Source organism: Artibeus jamaicensis, unplaced genomic scaffold, assembly GCF_021234435.1.
Source record: "Artibeus jamaicensis isolate MK-2021 breed Jamaican fruit bat unplaced genomic scaffold, CSHL_Jam_final contig_415, whole genome shotgun sequence".
Taxonomy (NCBI): Eukaryota; Metazoa; Chordata; class Mammalia; order Chiroptera; family Phyllostomidae; genus Artibeus; species Artibeus jamaicensis.
The window spans coordinates 41,733,264-41,752,647 of NW_026521823.1; positions in this window are offsets into that span (position 1 = coordinate 41,733,264).

Here is a 19,384-nt window from a genome sequence, read left to right on the forward strand (position 1 = left end):
CAACCCAGGCATGTGCCCTGACTGGGAATCGAACCGCAATACTCTGGTTCACAGGCCCGCGCTCAATCCACTGAGCTATGCCAGCCAGGTGGAGTCAAATTTTTTAAAAAATGAAAATAAACACAGAGCCTAGCAGCCAACTCTGCCCAGGGAGGGGCCCCCTACAAGAAGCCTGCACTATTCCTACCATCTGAGAAGCCCTTGCAGAGGAGCTCCTGGGATTCTGTTTCAACCCCTGGGACCGAGGCTTCCCCCACAGAAGCTGCAGTTATAGCCCCATTGGCATTTTCACTAACCAATCAGAGTGGCAGTATTCTGACCAATCAAGACAGTGCCTTTTGGACCAATCAAACTATAAGGAGTCATCATTTGCATAAAAACAGGCCAATTAGGGACCAGGGGTGGGGACTCCTGACTACAAGTCAGCTCCCCTGTGGATCCCAGAGTGCACTTTCCCTTTCAATAATGTTTCCCCGGGAGCCTAGTGTGGGGTGAGGTGGAGTGGAGTGGGCCAGACTGAAGCAGGTAGAGCTGTCCAGCTGGAGAGGGGGCAGGGTCCTGGGCCACCTCACAGGGCCATGCTGAATCACAGCTGAGTTGTTTGCACTGAATAAAATCCCCTTCACCACACCCCAAATTGGAGATTCTTGTTGAATTGATATAACCAACCATCTGCTGACATAGTCGATCCTTCCTGAATCCCTAAGAAAGAAGAGCCTAAATCTGAGCTTCCCAAGAAGCACTACTGTGTTCTGTGAGGTGAGATGCCCACTGTTGTTTAGGCCACTTCTGGTTACACAGTGTTATTCGAAAGCAAATGCATCCCGGCAAGAGTGACACTGTGGTCACGAGTCCTGCTGCCAGTGTTAGGGCACTTCCCTGGTTTCCGTCACTTGCTCCATTCCCTGACCATACTTGAGGTGGCTTTCTCGTGTATAAAGCCACACTCGCTCTGCATTCCGGCCATCAACACAACAGATCAGTCAACCGTCTTCGGATCCAGAGGAGATCACCCACATTCTACACCCCTTTGGGTCCCACCGTGTTGGTCACAGATGAGTGCTCGACAGCAATGGAAGTGCTGGACGGAATGCCCCTGAAGATGCAGCACCCTGACCTTCAGTGAAAACGGCTCTGGGCGCTCCTCCGGGAGGGGACTCCTCCGGGAGGGGACGCTCTCCTGGCTCTTCTTGCCCTTGAGAATCGACCTTGGCCTGAGAGGGGAATTTCCTAAGCTTCCCCAGGATGAAAGTTTGAGCTGGGGCTGCAGCCAGGGACTCTGGGTCTGGGGAGACGACCAAGGCAGCTGCAGGGCCTCCTGGTCCATGAGAAGGCAATGGACTTGGGAGGAATAAATGAGTGTTCTGAAAGCAAGTGTTATACCCAGCTAGGAAAATTACAGCTAGGGCATTACCCAACCCAAATCTGCAGTTCCTGGAACAGGGTAATGAACAAACATCCGGGAACAATTGGGTTTAAAATTCTAGCCAAATAAGGTAACTAACCCGGGCCCGCCAGAAAGTGCCTGCCAGCAACAGCACCCACCAATCAGGGACCCTCGCCGTTTTTAAATAAGCCAATAGCTAACCGCCACCTCTGCTTCTGTATGCCTTTGCTTGCTTGCTAGAAAATATAAATACCCAGTAGTCTGTAAGCCAGGCGCGACTTCCATTTTGTAGCTCTGAGTAGCTACGTGACTCCGGTCACAGTTGGGGAAGTTCACCCCTGCGCAGGAAAATCTTTGGCCATTAAAATTTTTATCAATTCGGTTCCGGACTCCGAGAGTGTGTATTTACCCGCCGATCGTCTACAACACAAGAAGATCTGTGGACTGGACAAGGACCCTGGGACCAGAGCCTCTAATCCAGCACGTGACACAGTGGGGTCCAGAGAGTGGCAGTGCCTGACCAGCAACATCCGTCGTGTTAGAGGCAGAGCAGGTGCTAACCAGACGCCAAGTCTCTGGCCCCCTGCTCCCAGCTCTTCCAAGCCCCACCACCTCCCCCCGGGGACCAGTCCTCTGCCTCACCAACTTACAGACGGACCCACAGTCTCATTACTCCTCCCTCCCCGAATCTCAGTCAGTCCTCCAGAGCCTTCCCCATCCCTCCCACCAAGTGGGTGCCATAAAGTCCCACGGACTCTGGCTCCTAGTGCGGGTGGGGGCCTGTGCCTCCCTGAATGGTTTTGGCTGCTTCAATGAACCATCAGCCACGGACTCCGGGGAAACTGAGGCAGAAGGCATCTTTGTGCCCCACACTGTTCCCAACAGCCAGGGTCCGAGAAACAGACCCTTTGTGAACCCAGGGGTCAGAGTGAGTCCATCAGCATCAGACTGGCTTCCGGGGGTGGGGGGGGAATGAGGGGATTGTCCATGGAAGTCCTAGCAAATGTCCTTGTTTAAACAGCAAACAGGAAGAAAAATGGTAAGATGGAGACACAACCAAGGTGGGGAGACAAGCAATCTTTTGAAGTCATACAGTAATTAAAGCACCGAGCTTTCCCCGTTTTCCTGGGAGCAGAGGGGGGTGTGTATTAACTGGGTTGAAAGACTTCAGGTGTGCTCAGTGGGTCGGAGCGCTGTCTCGTAGACCAAGGAGGTTGCAGGTTTGATTCCTGTTCGGGGCACATTGCTGGGCTGTGGGTTTGATCCCATATCGGGGTGCATACAGGAGGCAACTGATCGATGTTTTTTTCTCTCTCAATCCCTTTTCTCTTTGAAATCAATGATAAAAATGTCTAAAAAGGGGGGAAAAAGACTTCAGGCAAAGTAAATGGCTGCCCAGTCTTGTTTCCAAACCATTGAGCCTGTATGTGGGACACATGCCCTGGGGCTGGGGGGGGCGGGGGGTGAAGGGGTCCCCCAAGTCGCACACTGCAACGGCCTGAGCAGTTGAAGGGGGGCCCCCAGGGAGACGGAGGAGGGGTGGGGTGGCCACCCATTTCTACCAGGGATGGTTTTCGTAGGTTTGGTCCGGGCTGACACCGACGCTCAGAGCTAGCGGGTTTGGTCCCTGAGGACTGTGCCAGCCCACAGGTGGGAGCACAGGACATGGGCCCAGCAGGACACAGGCGGCGCCAGTGCTGACCCCATGGGGCCGCCTGCCCTGGAGGAGCCGCGGCACCTTGGCTGGGAGGGCTCTGCCCAACTGTTTGCCTGGCAGAAACTGGCACCAGAGCTCTGACACCCGGGTGGGTGGAGGGCGGCTACACCCCCAGGAGTCGCTCTCTGGGGGTTTTGCTTTGGTTTCTGAACCTGTGGCTGCGGCAGAAAGACCAAGAGGGCCCCTGGCCCAGTTGCTTATTCTCCTCCCAGCTGCTTCTGTCTCTCTCAGGCTCCCGGACACAAAACAGCTGAGCAGATAAACAAGCCGCCACCTGCTCCCTCCTCCCCCGTGACTCCGCTACGGTCCCCAAGTCCCACCCCTTCTTCCTCGTGCTCTCTGCCCCCATTCCTCCCCTCAGCCAAACCTTGCCGCCTGCCACAGCTGCGCCCAGGCACAGCCCTCCCCCTGCCCACACCAGTGGCAAATGAGGACCGTGCGCCCCGAGCCCTGGCTCTCCCGCCTCCCGGAGCCGTTTTGAACAAAACAGTGCACTGTCAGACACTAATTCCTGGAGCTCCTGGGCCCCTGAGGCAAATGAGTCTACGGCAGCCACAGGCCTGGAGCCAGAGTGGTCCGCCCCTGGGCCCAGAGCCCCCGCACAGGGAGGCTGGAAGGAAGGGGTTAACCGGAGCAGAAGCCGCAGGGGCAGCTCCGGTGCAAACTGGGGAGGCAGACCCGGGACGCGGGCGCCAGGAAGCAGCTTAAACCCCGAAGAAAGGCCCCCTTTCCAGCAGCTTGTGTGTCTGCGCTAACAAAACACAGGTTGTCACAACAGACTCTGCGTTTGGCAGTCGACGCCGAGTCGGTGCAGTTTAATAAGTCCCCAGCGCCATCGGAAGGGATTCCTGAGGGCCTAGGCGGGGGAGGGGGAGGAACAGATGAGGTGGGGGATGCAGAGGGACCCAGGGCCTCCCTGGAAGGCTGTGTGCCGGAGCTGGGTGGTGGAGAGCCCCCCCGCCACCCCCCACCCTGGGGTCCCTGCGCAACGCGGCCTTTGCACTGGGCTTGACACTGGCTCAGCCAGCCTGGCTTCACCCCCAAGCCTCCCCCTCTTCTCAGAGCGCTAAGCACACTGTTTCAGGGACCAGGCACAATTTGCTGGGGAAACACACCTGCCTCCCATCTGCTGTCTGCCTCCCATGCACCGGCCCAGCCCACGCTGCTCTGTGGAAAGGAGCCGGAGCTCCTGGCTGAGCACCGCCTCTAAGACTGTCGGTGGCTACATGATGCTGGGCTAGTCCATACCCTCTCTGAGCCTCAGTTTCCCCCTCGGTGCAATGGAAATAAGACCCACCGCACACATGTAACCACTCTTGATTTTTCAGGTGACGTTTTGTAACAAGGGCAAGTGTGTGTAGCTTCCGTGAGACACCAGGCGTTCTGCGGCCCAGCCTGGTGCTTAGTGACATAGTTTCCTCTGGAAACACAAGTGGACACTACCCAGTGGGAGCAGCAGGAACACCGCGGGCCAAACCCAGTGGTTCTGGGGAGGCGCCTGCCGGCCCACGGGGTGGGGAGGAGCAGGTAGAACTTCTCTGGGTGGGGACTCCAGGCTGCGGGCCTCACTAACGTTCCGGCCTAGTCGTTTTTTTGTTGGGGGTGGGGGCGCTGTGCATTGCAGCCTTAAAAAAACCGCATCCCCCGGCCTCTGCCAGCATCAACCCCCCTCCCACTTAGGACAATCAAATGTCTCTAGACACCGCCAGTGTCCCCTGGGTGTGGGGGAACCAGGCTGTGTGTACAGCAGGGAGTCAGCAAAGGCTGCGCGGACTGCTGTTCACCATCCCTGTTTTCAGCGAGAGCCTCTCCCAGGCCCAGAAGGCAGGCAGAGGCCGGCGGAGGGAAGGCAGAGGGAGGGCGAAGCGGTGCCCGCCCCACGCCCTCCGAGCAGCCCGCCTGGGCAGAGCCTGCCTGCCTCCGCAGGGTAGTGCCGTGTGCCCTTGCGGTGTTTCCAGGATCGAGGGGAATTTTCTTTCTTTCCTCTTTTGAAGATTTTATTTATTTATTTCTGACAGAGAGGGGAATGGAGGGAGAAAGAGAGGGGTGAAACATCAATGTGCAGTTGCCTCTTGCAGGCCCCCTACTGAGGACCTGGCCCACCACCCAGGCCTATGCCCTGACTGGGAATCGAACCAGTGACCCCATCATTCCCAGGCCAGCACTCAATCCACTGAGCCACACCAGCCAGGTCAGGAATATTCAATCAAATGGGAAAATGATGCCGGGTGCCTGGAGTCAGGTCTGTCCCTGCGCCTTGCCCTGTGACCCGACCAGCCAGCTGTGTGCCCTTAGCCACACGTCTCATCTCTGCCACAGCTCCAGGTGGCCCCAGAGCAGAGCCTGTGGGCACTAAGGTCCCGTCCAGCCACCAGCCCTGCAGCCTGTGAGTTTCAATCAGCTGGGCAGTCGGGGCGCTACCAAGTTCCCTCCAATGCAGTGCGAGCTTGTTAAGGGGATGCACTTGTGTTTGTTAAGAACCGTTGTGGCCACCTTGGCTGGGCAGCTCAGCTGGACGGAGCATCGTCTGGTAAACAAAATGGTTGAGGGTTCGATTCCCAGTCAGGGTGCAGGCCTGGGTTCTGGGTTCGTCCTCCCACCCCACAGCCGAAGTTGGGACATATACTGATTGACGTATGTGTCCCTTTCTCTCCCCCTTTCTCTTAAAGGGATTTAAATAAATAATTTTCAACCTTAAAAGGAAAGGAGCTCTCACTGCCAAAAGTGATTTCACAGGTCCCTACTGTGCTACCCACGGTGGGGAGAGGAAGACATTCCTCCACTTCCCTCAAGGGTCCGTGCTGTAGCCAAAGAGAAGAGGAATTCCAGTGAAAGGTCGTAGGTGAAAGGTGCCTCCCATTCTGCAAGGGCTTCGCCGTCAGGCAGACTGAGTTTGGGGCTGGCCCTGGAAGCTCCCTCCTCCTCGTGGACTCTGTTTCTCCATCTGTGAAATGGGCATGACAACGGCCTCAGGGTGGTTGTAAGAGCTGCAGGAGATAACACGAATGAGATGATTCGGGTGCTGCTTGGCACATAATTCATGGTGGAGAAAAAATCGTTGGTAGCAAATTTTCTTTGGATACACTGCACTAGGCACAGACTGGCCGTGGGGACGTGGGTAAGGGACAGGCCTCCGGCCCTGGGGAGAAGCTGGCCAGGGGACAGGAGGACCAAATGCAGCACCTGAGGGGCTGTGACAGACTGTGACAGAGCCAGGTGGAAGGGGCACAGACAAGGGCGTGGAGGGCAGGTGCCCTCTGTGGGCTCCTGGAGCCGTCCACTCCCGGGTTCAGGAGGCAGCGCGTCCAGGTCGGCTCCTGCAGAAGGGAGCGCACCTGAGTGAGGCTCAGCATGTGGGGCAGAGGGGAGGGAAAGAAGGGACCCTCGGGAAGTGCTTCCTTCGACCAGACACACTTTCCCCTTTTGACACAACCACCAGGAAGCTCGGAGCTGAGTTGCAGACTCAGATGTCACGGCATTTGCCTGAACCCAGGTTTTCTGGTGTAACCGTTCCCTTCCCCCAGCTTCCTCGTCATCCTGGACTTCAACCATCCACCTGGTGTTCAGTTTTAGGGTCCCATCATTTATCAGCTGCCTTGGATCCTTTTTGAATACAGGTGGCACGTAAATAAATAAGCAAATGAGCTCTAGGATATGAAACTGCATGGATGAGGGCGCGGTGAGACCTGCAGGGGGCGCTCCTGCAGGGTGGCACCTGTTTGCCTTGTTCCCAGCAGCGTGCCCAGGGCCCAGGCCAGCACCCGGCACCCTGCAGGAGCTCAACAGACCTCGGCTGACTCTGAGAGTAACATTAGGGACTGTCACCAGGCAGAAGCCCAGGGCCCCGTTCCCTGGCCAGTCACACATTTGGGCTCCATTCTGGGCTTCTTTGTGCACTGTCCCTTCATTGTTCCGGCAGAGAGCCTTGGGCTTCAGCCAGACGGCACAGTGCACCTCAGGGACAGAGGCTTTGCCATATGTCCCTGTCGCCCACAACTGCACCTCGTCACGAAGCTCTGCATCTCCATGGCTTTAGCCTAATACACACCCACAGTCGTTTGTCGTTGAGTGAAGACGAACAACCCCGACCCCGCCAAGCCCGGCCAGACGTGTGACCAAAGAGTGCGTTGCTTTCGTTCACCCGGGCAGTCACGGGATGCTCGCCCAGTGGGAGAAGGAAGACATGCCCCCTGTTGGTCCACCGTGACGGGTTCTCTACAGCACAGCGCTGTGCGAGCCCTTCACACAGATGGCGGAGAAGGGAAGGGGGTGCTCCCAGCCTCCTACAGATCGGACAGGCTGCTCGGTTCGGCCGGTGGCTCCGGTGGCTGGAGCATCGTCCAGACACCAAAAGGTCACCAGTTCGACCTGCGGTTGGGAGGCGACGCACGGATGCTTCCGTCTCACATCGCTGTTTCTCGCTCTCCTTCCCCTTTCCTGTCTCTCTAAAATCAATAAACACTTAAACTTTTTTTTTATTCTAGAAAAAGGAAGGGACACAGACTGCTAAGGAGCAGAGACAGGGGTAGCGGACAGGCCTGTGAAAGGCGCTGCCCCCACCCCGGGGAACCGTGTGCCTTGGCCGTCCCAGAGAGTCTCACCGAGAGCCAGCCTCAGGCCTGCAGCAGGGCCACTCATGTTCCAGCTGAGCTCAGTGCTCCAAGGGGCTGATCCCACACCTTTCTCCCTCATTTTCCTTCCTCTGTCCCCTTTTCTCTTCCTGTCTCTCTCAGTGAAAGGACTTCCTTGACATGAGGCTCTGGTTTCAGTTGTCCGTGTCCGGGAAATTACAGACCCTTTCCCCTTCCTCTTTTTAACCAGGATTACACGTAGGGGGCCAGCTGGCTCCTGCACCGGCCCAGCTGCTACGCAGAGGCGCTCGCGCTCGGCTGCCCAGCTGGAGGGCGGGCAAAGGCCCAGAGTGGGAAGGGAAACATTTGATGTCTATACAGACATCAAACCGTTACGTTGTGTACATGCAACTCAATGTCATAGGTCAGTTATAAGTCTATGAAACTGGAGAAAAAGAGAAACAGGGAAGAGGACGAGAGAACAGATAGGATGATGAAAACAGCAGAGGGGGAAAGTGTGGGCAGGAGAAACGAAGGGATCCCCCTACATTCCCATCGACCTTGGACTCTACCTGCCAAGAGCCCAATGGAGGAGACCAACAGGGACCAAATGGGTCTTACTGAGAAAATTAGAAAAGATCGAAATTCTGATTGTGCACGTGGGGGCCTGAGCCCATGTCATGGGGTGCAGCCCTGCCCCACAGGACAGACGCGGCGAGCTGTCCCCCAGTGTCCAGTGCACGCTGGCCTCCCCCATGTGAAAGGCCCAGGAATGACAGCCCTCCCCACCAAGCATGGACAGTGGGGGGTCACCCCATCCCGAAGGCCAGCACCTCCAGAGCCCTCATCTTACACGTGGGAACCCCACAGCTGACAGGTCACATGATCCCCCAACGTCATGCAGGAGCTGAAGGATGGAAGCTGCTCCAGGACCCCGGCCCTCCCAGACGCTCCTTCCTGTGCAGCCTGGATGTGCCCTGGCTGGCAGGTGGGCTGCAAGGCGGCTGCACAAACCAGCAGGCCAGACACAGGTGCGAAGTCACAGGTGCCTGGCGGCGGGGCTGTGGGTGTGCCACCGGGGTGGGTTTTGAGTGCTTGCAGCTGAGGTTGGGTTTGGGCCGCGTGTGGCCCGGGAGCGCCCTGACACCTGGCTTGGTGCCAGCCTTCCTCTCTCCACCGGGCTCCCGCCCCCAGCCCACTCCTGGCTTCGACGCTCCTGGTTGTTTCGCAGGACATGAGTTTTAGCTCCTTCACCCGAGGGAAGTCAGGTCCGTGCCTGGCACGGGCTGCCTGCCTCGGCACCAGACCGAGTGTAAGAAAACTGCCCACAGCGCACGGTCTTGTCGCTCAAGCAAGAAATGTGACACTCAAGCCCTGGGGGTCATGTGGAATTGCCAAGGACACTCCATCCGGTGGCTAAGTCGAGGGCATTAGCCCGGTGGCTCCAGACCGCTCTGCAGCTCCGATAGGCCCTCTCCCCAGGCCCCGCACCGCCCACCGGCGCCCTCCGGGGTCCCCAGCCGGGTCCCCGAAGACACAGCGGTCTCTGTGCTTGCTTGGGGTTCGCTATGCTGTGGAAACAGCCCGCAGGTCCCCAGGGTTTTGAGGACGAACTTCCTTCGGAGGGTCCCCAGCCGCAGACGCCCTCGGCATAAACGGTCGGCCCCGAGCGCCCAGCCCCGGGCACTGAACCCTCCTTCTTAGCTACTCATTACCCCGCTTCACGAGGCCAGGAAACGCTGCGCCACTGAAGACCCTCCGGGAGGGAGGAGGCGCGTCTGCCTGCGGGATTCTCCGCAGCTCTGCTTCCTGCGCTGGGCGCTGGGGGCTGGGGACCCGGGCGCTGGCAGGGCCGCGTCCCCTGCAGGAGCTGCCGGGAGAGGGGTCCGAAGGCGCACGTGTGCAGCCCCCAGGGAGCTGAAGGCTGAGCTTGTTTACCGCACGGCACCGGATCTGCGAGCTGGGCAGTGCCTGCCCGCCCCGCTCACCCTCCCATCGCATGGACCCAGCTCCCCCGCCCCGCCCGCCCGGGCCCTCAGTCCCCAACCGCTCACAGTGTCTCCTTCACCCGGCAGAGTCCCAGCCTCTCCCTTCCTGCTGGACCCCGACGGGCGCTCACCCTGACTGGCTTGGGTCACAGCAGCCGGCTAGACCATCCCAGAAAGGGCACGGAAAGGCTCTCGGAGCTCCAACGTCCTTTCTGGAGCTTTCCGCTGGCAGGGCTGGTGGAGGGCAGAACCGGTGGCCAGGGCTGGGTTAATAGCGTGGGATTTAGAGTCTCTATCAAAGCCCAGCCCTGCTGTGGGCTAATTCTGTGACCCTGGATGCGCTGTTTCAACTTTCCCAGCTTCCATTTCTTCAGCTGAAACAAGAAATAGGCCGCCGCAGCATCTTGGGAGGCTGCGACAACCTAAGTCTGTGTCCTCCTACCAGAGTGTGGAATGCTCAGGAAGGAGCAGCTTGTAGCAGGGAGGTCGGAGTGGGGGCTTTACCCCCTCCTCAAGAAGTGACCCTCAAGAAGGAGAGAAAGCAGCATTAATGAGCCCCCATTGCCTGCTGGGGGCATGATACTGACTTTATTTCACTTCATGGTTAGGTTATCTATTTGAGGCTGGAGAGGCGGGCTGCCAGCTAGTGAGGGGCAGAGCGGATCTTGCTATGGGCTGGCCCGACAGACACCCAGGCCGGGACCCTTCAGAACAGCAGCCCAGAGTGAGTAGGCGACCCGAATCACAGCCAGCCACTGCACCGTCGGCATACTGTCCCCTGCCACAGGGACTGCAAGAAGTGGTCTGGGAAAGACACCCGGTGCCGTCCCTCCTCCCCAGAACACACATCCGGCGACGCTGTCTAAGCGCCGCAACTCGGTTTGGTCCTTGGTTGACGGTTTAAGGCCCTGCTGTTTTCCTCGTGTCAGTGTTTTCTGGCAAAACGTACATTTCTTGAGAACGGACCTCATTTTCCTCGTCTGTAGCAAGACAGAAGTGATGATTCTTGGCTCTCAGGTAGCCAATCTCGCTGTGATGCAGAATCTTCATCACTAATTGAGAAACGCTCTCCCGGGCCCTGGCCGGGTCTCTCGGTGGGTTGGAGCCTGGTCCCCCTGGGCTCAGGTTGCAGTTCAGCCCCGGTCAGGCCGGTACAGGAATCAACCACTGAGCGTGTGGACTCGTGGAACAGCAAGTCCACGCTCCTCTGTCTGTCCCTCCCCCTTCCTCTTTCCCTCTAAAGTCAGTAAATAAGACATTTTTTAAATTTAAAATTTTTTTTGTTTATTTTGTTTTCTTCTTAAATAAGATAAAAAAATTTGAAATGCTTTCCCATTTCACCAAGGAATAAAAATGTCCCCCAGCAGGCAGTGGTGGCAGCAGCGTGTGTGAGGAAACCGGGCACCTCCAATTCCACCCAGAGAGGGCACAGAACCCAGTTGCAGGACACCCGGCCTACTCGCCAAGGCCCGGGCGCCTCCCTGGACAGCCCCTGGGGGCCCGGCTCTCCCAGGTCCCCAGATGGAACCTGGCCTTCCTCCTGACTGGTTCAGGAGCTGCACCTCCCCGCCCCCTCCTGCCACCAGTGTCCGGTCCTGGGCCGTGGGCTCCCAGGTAAAACCCTTCAAATCAAAGGAAGCTCCTGGCCCAGCAGCCAGAGGCTACGCACCGAGGCATCCTAACCCCAGAGGGTCCCAGCTTTGTCCCTCTCTTCTTGTGGCTGGATGTGAGTGTGGTCAGGGGCACAGACAGGGAATGAACGGCCCTCAGAAGAGCTCCCTGCAGCTCCAGGGGATGGAGCTGGAGCACAGTTATGGGGCGGCAGGGTGGCTGGCCCTCAGCAGCCCCTGACCCCGGCGGCTGTCTGGGACTCACAGCCTGTCTGGCCCGGGAGCCAGGCCCAGGTGCTGCCCCTGCCCTGTCTGCGAGGTTGCAGGTGCAGCCTGTCACCTGCCATTCTGGCCTGGAGAGAGTGGTGATAGAGGTGAGGGCAGGCAGAGGCAGCCCCCCCCCCCACACACACACAGCACAGCAGTGGGGGGGGCAGCGGGTGGGGGCAGGGGTTGGGGAGGGTGGGCGTTCTGACACAGGACAGCGGCCCCTCACACTGGCAGCTCCGCCCTCCCTTTCTTCCCCCCCACGGAGGCCTCCCCCTGCGGGAGTGGGCAAGGGAGATGCAGCCCTCCCTCCCTCCCTGTCAGCGTGGGGGTGAACATCTGCTCCTGCCATTGTTTCTCCTGGTTCAGGGGTGGGAGGGACCCAGCCATGAGCTCAGCAGAACCTCCCCCCAAACCGCAGTTTGGCCCGGCCCCCTCCAAGCTGCCTGGGAAGAGCTGGGAGCTCCCCTCGGCCCTGGGAGGGGTGTCAGGATGTTGTTCCATGGGGAGGGCTGGGGGAAGGGGAGGGGAGGGGACGCCCCCCATTTTTCTCTGGCCCCCTGAGACTGGTGTGGGCCTGGTGCCGCTTTGACCACAGCACCCCAAGATGGGGCTGTGGGCCGAAACTGTCTCCCCAAACAGCTAAAGGCCAGGCCAAGAGTTCAGGGTCGCCCATACCACTGGGGCCATCTGGCCCGTGGGTTCAAGCGCTCACCTGCTGACCTGCTTAAGAAACGCAGCCGGCCTATTTCTGGCAAACCCGCCTACGGAGCATCAAGTTTCAAACGTCAGGTCTGAGGAATCACAGGGATGCCTCTACCAGCCTCGTCACCTAGTCACCTATCGGTTCTGGAAATCCCGGGGTGGGGCACGGTGGTGGGCACGCAGGTCGGGGCAGCCCCGGTCCAGGGGGCAGCGAGTGGGGACGTAGAAAGGTGGCGTCCGTCCTGGAAAAGTTAAAAATGGAACTGGCTTTTGACCCAGCGACCCCGCTTCTGGGAACCCCGAAACTGATTGGGAAGAACACGCACACCCCTGTGTCCACAGCAGCGTTGCTCACAATGGCAAGCTTCGGAAGCAGCCCACGTGCCCACCAGTAGACGAGTGGATAAAACAGCTGTGGTACATCCACACAGTGGAATGCTACGTGGCCGTAAAAAAGAAGACAAGTTCACCTTTTGTGACGGCGCGGATGGGCCTGGAGGACATTAGAAGTGAAATGAGCCCGTCAGAGAAAGACAAATACTGTATGATCTCACTCAGACGTGGAATCTAATGAACAAACTGAACCGATGAACAAAATAGAGACAGAGACATGGAAACAGAACAGACTGACAGCTGCGGGGGCCTGGGTGAAAGAAGGGGACGGGATCGGTCCAAGAACCTGTACGCGTGCCCCACAGACAGCAGTGGTGAGGCCCAGGACGTGGGCCTGCTGGGTGGAGGCGGGCAGAGGGGGAGATGCAGGCCCCTGCAACAGTGCCGACCATAAAACAGTCAGAAACCGGCGCAGCTGCGAGGGCTGGCGGTGGGGCTTTCAGGGCTCCCCGGGGCCTGGACGACAGGGGGCAACCTGGCTGGGAGCCTGCCCCCGCGAGCGGGAGGGAGGCCGCATCTCCCTCAGCACTCGGGGAGGGGCCTGCCCAGAAGCCCTGCAGGCCTGACTCCTGGGGGGAGAGGACAAGCCCTAAGGTGTTGTTATTATGAGTGGCAACATCCTTTCTCGTTTGGTCACATTCCTCGAAAAGAAGCAGACGCAGGTCGGCTCCCAGGACGCTTCTCCCCGCAGACGCGCCGCCCCGCTCGGAGGCCCGCTTACCAGGGTGGGGGCGCCTGTTTCTGCCGGTCCTCCTTCCGGATCATCCTTCCCACGACTTCTTCTTCCTTTACGAGTCAACTAACAATAAAAACACTCAGAACACGTGAAGATGCCTCCTCTGACCCCCACCTTCCGCTCTCTTGACCCCGGGGGTCCGTCAGAGCGCCTGACGGTGGCCTCGCTGGGATCACGCATGTGTTCGGGGGAATCACACTCCCTCCTGAGTGGGGCTGTGTCCTAGTACAACTTAGTCTGGGTGCTGTGATCTGTTCATTTCTTTATAGATTGATGGATATTTGGGTAACTTCCCCACCTTCTTTTTTATTCGGCTATCGGGTGACTTCTTTACAAAGTGGGCTGGATTTCAGATGTTTACTTTTTGTAATTCTCAACTGAGGACATGCTTATTGATTTTAGAGAGAGTGCTAGAGAGAGAGAGAGAGAAAAACAGTGATGGTTGCCTTTCCTACCCCGAGGTGGGGCCGAGCCGACAACCCAGGCATGTGTCCTGACCAGGAATCAAACCCAGACTTTTCGGTTTACTGGGTGGGGCCCACTTAGCTGAGCCCCGGGGCCAGGGCCAGACGAGTCAGCCGCTGCTGCTTTTGTTTCTCTTTCACTGCCCTCGGGGGACCCCTGGCCGAGTGCACCTGGACCAGGACCCTGGGGCTATGGTGACCTCAGCCTCCTTGCCCAGCACCCTCCCCGGTCCCCTCCCTGGCTGTCCTGTTCCTGGTGTACTGTGGTGACGTGTCCTTTCCTCCGGGAGCCTCCTCTGTCCCCGGGGACCAGGCTCTCCCCTTGTGGCTTGCTCCTGCCTCCTCGGCCACCATCCCCTCCTCCGTTTTCTCAGGGGCCCTCAGGACAAAGCTGGCTGGCACCCCGGCTACCTCTTCCCGCCCCCTCCGGCCTTGTCCCCTGGCAGGCTGCGCTCTGCGAACACGGCTCCTGCTGAGGTTCCTGTCTGTCCTCGTCTGGTCCCCAGAGCCACCTCGGACCTGTGCTCCCCTCTCTGACTCCTTTTTCCTCCCCAACTCGGGGCCTTTGTCTCCTGCCCAACTCCGACTCTGCCGGGGCTTCGTCCCCTCTCTCTCCTGCTGTGGCTCCTGGTCCAGCGTCCTTTCCCCCCTGCAGTGACCTCGACTTGGAAGGCCATCGCCTGAGCCAGCTCCATGGAATATGCAAGGGAGGAACAATTACACAATGAGTCCACGCAAGGCAGCGGCCGGTTCGAACCTCCCAGGCACAGTGAGCCCCTCGCTTTGCCGACTGCTGACCCCACTGGGGTCTGCCCTGTCACACCCTTGAGATGACTTTAGGGTGATGACTGTGACTGAGCATTCCAGCAGCCTCCCTGTATGGCTGCCCTGTCACCAAAGGAGAGATGTTAAATATGCCTGCAAACAAGCAAACAGCAGACGGCACACACACACCAACTTCAGACCGTTGGTGTATAATTGTGCCCTGAAATCCATTCTTGAAATAGGAGTTTCTGTGGGAGGTGCTGTCTGCACGGTGACCCTGGTACTTTACTCAGACGTATCCTTCCGCACAGTGCAGAGCAGAACTGAGCACAATCCGCCCGTAACTCCTAAGGCATTGACGCTCTGCCCTCTCACTGGGTCATTACAGTACCAGCCGGAGGACCTGATGGAGCAAAGCACAGTGAGCACCAGTTGGGTGCTCAAGGCCGGTTAGAGAAGCCATGTCTCCAACCTCAATATACTTCTTTTCTTTTTAAAATATTTTTAAATTTATTTTTAGACAGAGGGGAAGGGAAGGAGAAAGAGAGGAAACATCAATATGTGGTTGCCTCTCGCACACCCCCTACTGGAGACCTGGCTGACAACCCAGGACTGTGCCCTGACTGGGAATCAAACCAGCAACCTTTTGGTCCACAGGCTGGTGCTCAATCCACTGAGCCACACCAGCCAGGGCTTATTTTGGTTTTAACTTAAAAATATATATTATTGATTTTGGAGAGAGAGGAAGGGAAAGAGAGCGGGAGACAGAAATATCAATCAGTGGCCTCTTGTGTGCCCCGACTGGGGATTGAACCTGAAAGGCAGGCACGCTCCCTGATTGGGAATCGAGTCTGCAGTCCTCTGGAGTGTCTGATGGCACCCCAACCAGCGGAACCACCGGCTGGGGCAACTACTGGGCAGCATCCATCAGAGGCCCTGCCCAGAGTGGTTCAGTGGGTTGGGCCCCGTCCTGGGAAGTGAAGCGTGGCCAGTTTGATTCCCCTTCAGGGCACAGGCCTGGACAGGGTTGCAGGTTCAGTCCCCGATTGGGGTGCACGCAAGAGGCCACCACACACTAATGTTCCTCTCCTCTCTTTCTCCTGCCCTTCCCCTCAAAAAATAGAAACATAAAATCTTAGTAAAATAAAATAAATGAGCAGTTCTTGGGGTGAGGATGAAAACAACATAGAGCCATGGCGGGTGCGGCTCAATGGGTTGAGCTCTGGCCTGTGAAACAAGGGATCACTGGTCTGATTCCCAGTCAGGGCATAGGCCTGGGTTGCAGGCCAGGTCCCCAGTAGGGGCGCATGCGAGGCAGCTACACACTGATGTTTCTCTCCCTCTCTTTCTCCTTCCCTTTCCCTCTCTGTAAAACAAACAAACAAACAAAAAAAAACCCACAGGGAGAAAGCGGGAGTCAGAAATGCGCCCGTGTGCGGCCGACCCTAGGGCCGTCTGGCAGCCTGGAGACAACTGGGCGTCCCCATCCCCCGCTGGGCACCACGTGCAGACCCCAGAGCGCTCATCTAGCCTGAGTCCCAGGACACCTCTCCCCTGCTCTGCACCCTTCGAATGCTTGAGACTGTCTCAGAAGGACCTCCAAGCCCTTTGACCTGGCCAGCCCCAAGGACGCCTTCTGTCCCCCCGCTGTGTCCTGCTCTCTGGATTTCCTCCGGTCCTTCCTGGGCAGCAACATCCTTAAATTTTCCTCTGTCCACGGAGGGGATTCCGGCAGGTCTGACTCAGTCTGCCCCCTGCCTTCCCTGACCTCTGCAGAGGTGGCGGGAGGCCCATCCACTCATTTTCGCAGGGCTCCGTGCTCCCCGGCGAAGCACCTGTTTCTGGGTCACAGCGACCTGTGGACTTATCTGTATCTTCCGTCCAACTGCGGTCCCAGGAGGGCCAGAGCGCGTCTGCACGTTCACTGGGACATCCTCGGCGCCTGGCACCATGCTCAGCACTCTGGGTACCGAGCGTGGAATAAAGAACTGCATTCAGGGAGAGGAATAGGCGACGCCAACAGGAAAGGAGGCGAAGGAGGACGTTGTCGGTGGGAGAACTGGAGAGGACGCAGACAGGTATGGGTGACAGAGATGAGGGTGCAGGTGACTTGGGGAGAACCCCGAGGGCATTGTTCAAACAGGTTACACCTGAGGTGCTGGCGGAACAGTCGAGTAGAAAGACCAATAGGAAGCTGGCAATCAGGGCAGGAGGGAGGGCAAGGTGAAGCGAGGGCCGAAGGAGCCATCCAGGAGCGGATGAAGTGTGGACCTGCAGGGTGGGTGTGGGGCAGGGGGCAGTGCTGAGAAGCCCCCAGACCCGTGTGGGTGGGCGGCGTGGCTCAATCCACTGAGCCACACCAGCCAGGGCCACATAGTGACCTTCTGTGTGCAGTGCCGAGAGCACCTAACATCTACCCTCCTAGCAAATTTCAAATGTATGCGACAGTGCTTTTAACTACAGTCACTTTGCTATACGTCGGTCCCCATGTGAAACTCTTGAGCTGACTTCGGCTGAACGTAATAATTTCAGTGATTAAATTATGTTTTAGGTTTGTTAAGTTTGATTCAGAGGAAAGCTTCTGATGAATCCCTCGAGTGGTAACAGCACAGCTTGGTTTCCTAGGGCTTTTTCAGGACCAGACTAGGGCCCCGGCTCGCACATGCGAGGCTGACCTGGTCCCGGTGAGCCACTGCTGGAGAACAGCAGCCGGAGGGAGAACTGGGCCGAGAGAACGCTTCCCTCCACCCGCCGCGTTGATCTCCTGCCCACCCCTAGCATTTGATCAGCTATTTGGAACAGGTTAATTGCCCTTTTTTTTTGGCTTGTTCAGGTAATAGTCTGGTATCATCTTCAAAGGCCAAATGTCTGGAAGAGAAACGAGGGGCTATGTGACAATGGACTGGCCTCCGCCTCTGACGAGGGATTTTGGGCACTTTGACCTACGTGGCCTGTTATTAGGGAGCTCAGTGTCTTGATTAGAAAGGGCAGGGAGGCTTGTGTTTTAAGAGGGAATTTGTAGTTACTCTTAATTTTCTCTGCAAAGACTTGAACATGTAAAAAAAGAAGAAAATTAAAAGGGCTGAGAAATACCTCAGTGGGTATTTTGTTGTTTATGTGCATTTTAAGTTGTTTTATTTTTATTTTTTTAAAAAATCGGCCCTGGCTGGTGTAGCTCAGTGAATTGAGCTCTGGCCTGCAAACCAAAGGGTTGCCAGTTCATTCCCGGTCAGGGCACATGCCTGGGTTGTGGGCCAGTTCTACAGTAGGGGGCGCACAAGAGGCAACCACACATTGATCTCTCTTTCCCTCTCTTTCTCTCTCCCTTCCACCCTCTAAAAGTAAATAAATAAAATCTAAGTTTTTTTTTTTTTACAAATATGTTTATTGATTTTAGAAAAGGAGGAATCGAGAAACATTGACTGGTTGCCTTCCATCCATTGGGATCGAACCTGCAACCTTTTGGTGTATGGATGACACTCCAACCAACTGTGCCACCTGGCTAGAGCCTAGTTCTTTTATTTTTAAATCAGAGAGCAGTTTCTGGGTAATGATATCATTACTCCCTTTTAAGAGTTACTTTAAATAGCAAAGGAATCACCAGCCATGAATAGCACAGAGCAAGCTACTTTGAGATACATCTTTTTGTTGAGCAGGAAAATTACACGGTCCAGCAGAAGTACTGCCTGCTTGAGTGTGCTTGGAAGGGTAATAACTTAGTTTTAATTTGACCATTTCACCTAAAATGTCATCTGGTGTGCTTCAGTGTGATAGTGTTATGTTACAGAATGACATGCTTATGATTTTGTAACAAAAGATCTTGTGATAAAAAGGGGGCGTTACTTGTGCCGACCCCGTTTCTGAGAACACTTCGCTAAAAAATAAAGCCGTTGCTTTGCTAGTACTTTCTCCCCGGCGTCCCGGAAACGGGCACTGGAAATAACTCGGGGATGCTGTGAAGCCTCGCAAAGGTGAGCAGCTCCGGCGCTGCGGTGGAACGAACTGCACCCGGCCTCCTGGCGGGTGTTTCCTGCCGCTCTTTCCTCCCGTCAGCCCGAGGGTGTGGCTGTGGCCTCTGCCAGCGCGCCAGCGCCGAGTGACACAGCCCAGCTGCCCGGATTGAATCCCAGGCCCACCCACTGGTTACTAGCCGCAGGACTTCAGCATGTTGCTTTTTTTTTTTTTTTTTTTTTTAATGTTTGTTGATTTTAAAGAGAGAGGAAGGGAGAAAAAGAGGGAGAAGAATATCGATTGATAGCCTCCCATGTGTACCCCAACCGGGGACTGAACCTGCAGCCTAGGTCCGTGCCCCCACCGGGAATCCAGTCCCTAACCCGGTGCAGGGGAGGACGCTGCATCCAACCGAGCCGCACCAGTGAGGGCGGGGCAGTTACTCTTCAGGGCTATTTCCTTTCGCGGGGCATTTGCGATGCACTGAGACCAAAAGGGAACTGTAACCGCCTTGTCCACACTCTCATGGATCCAGTCAGCCCCCTGGATGTATCAGGTATCTGTTGCTGTGGAACAAATGACCCCAAACCCAGCTGCATAAAGCAGGAAGTGGTCATGTTCTCCAGGTTCTGAGGGCCAGGAATCCAGTGGGGCTGAGGTGGGGATTCTGGCAAGTAAATGACAATATTTTCTAGTTCTGTTCCTAGGACTTGGGCAAATAACCTAACTTCTTAACCTCAGTTTATACGTTTGTAAAATGAGAATATCGATGCTTAGCTCATAAGATTTTGGGGAAATTATGTGAAATAATGATAATAAGTTGACAAATA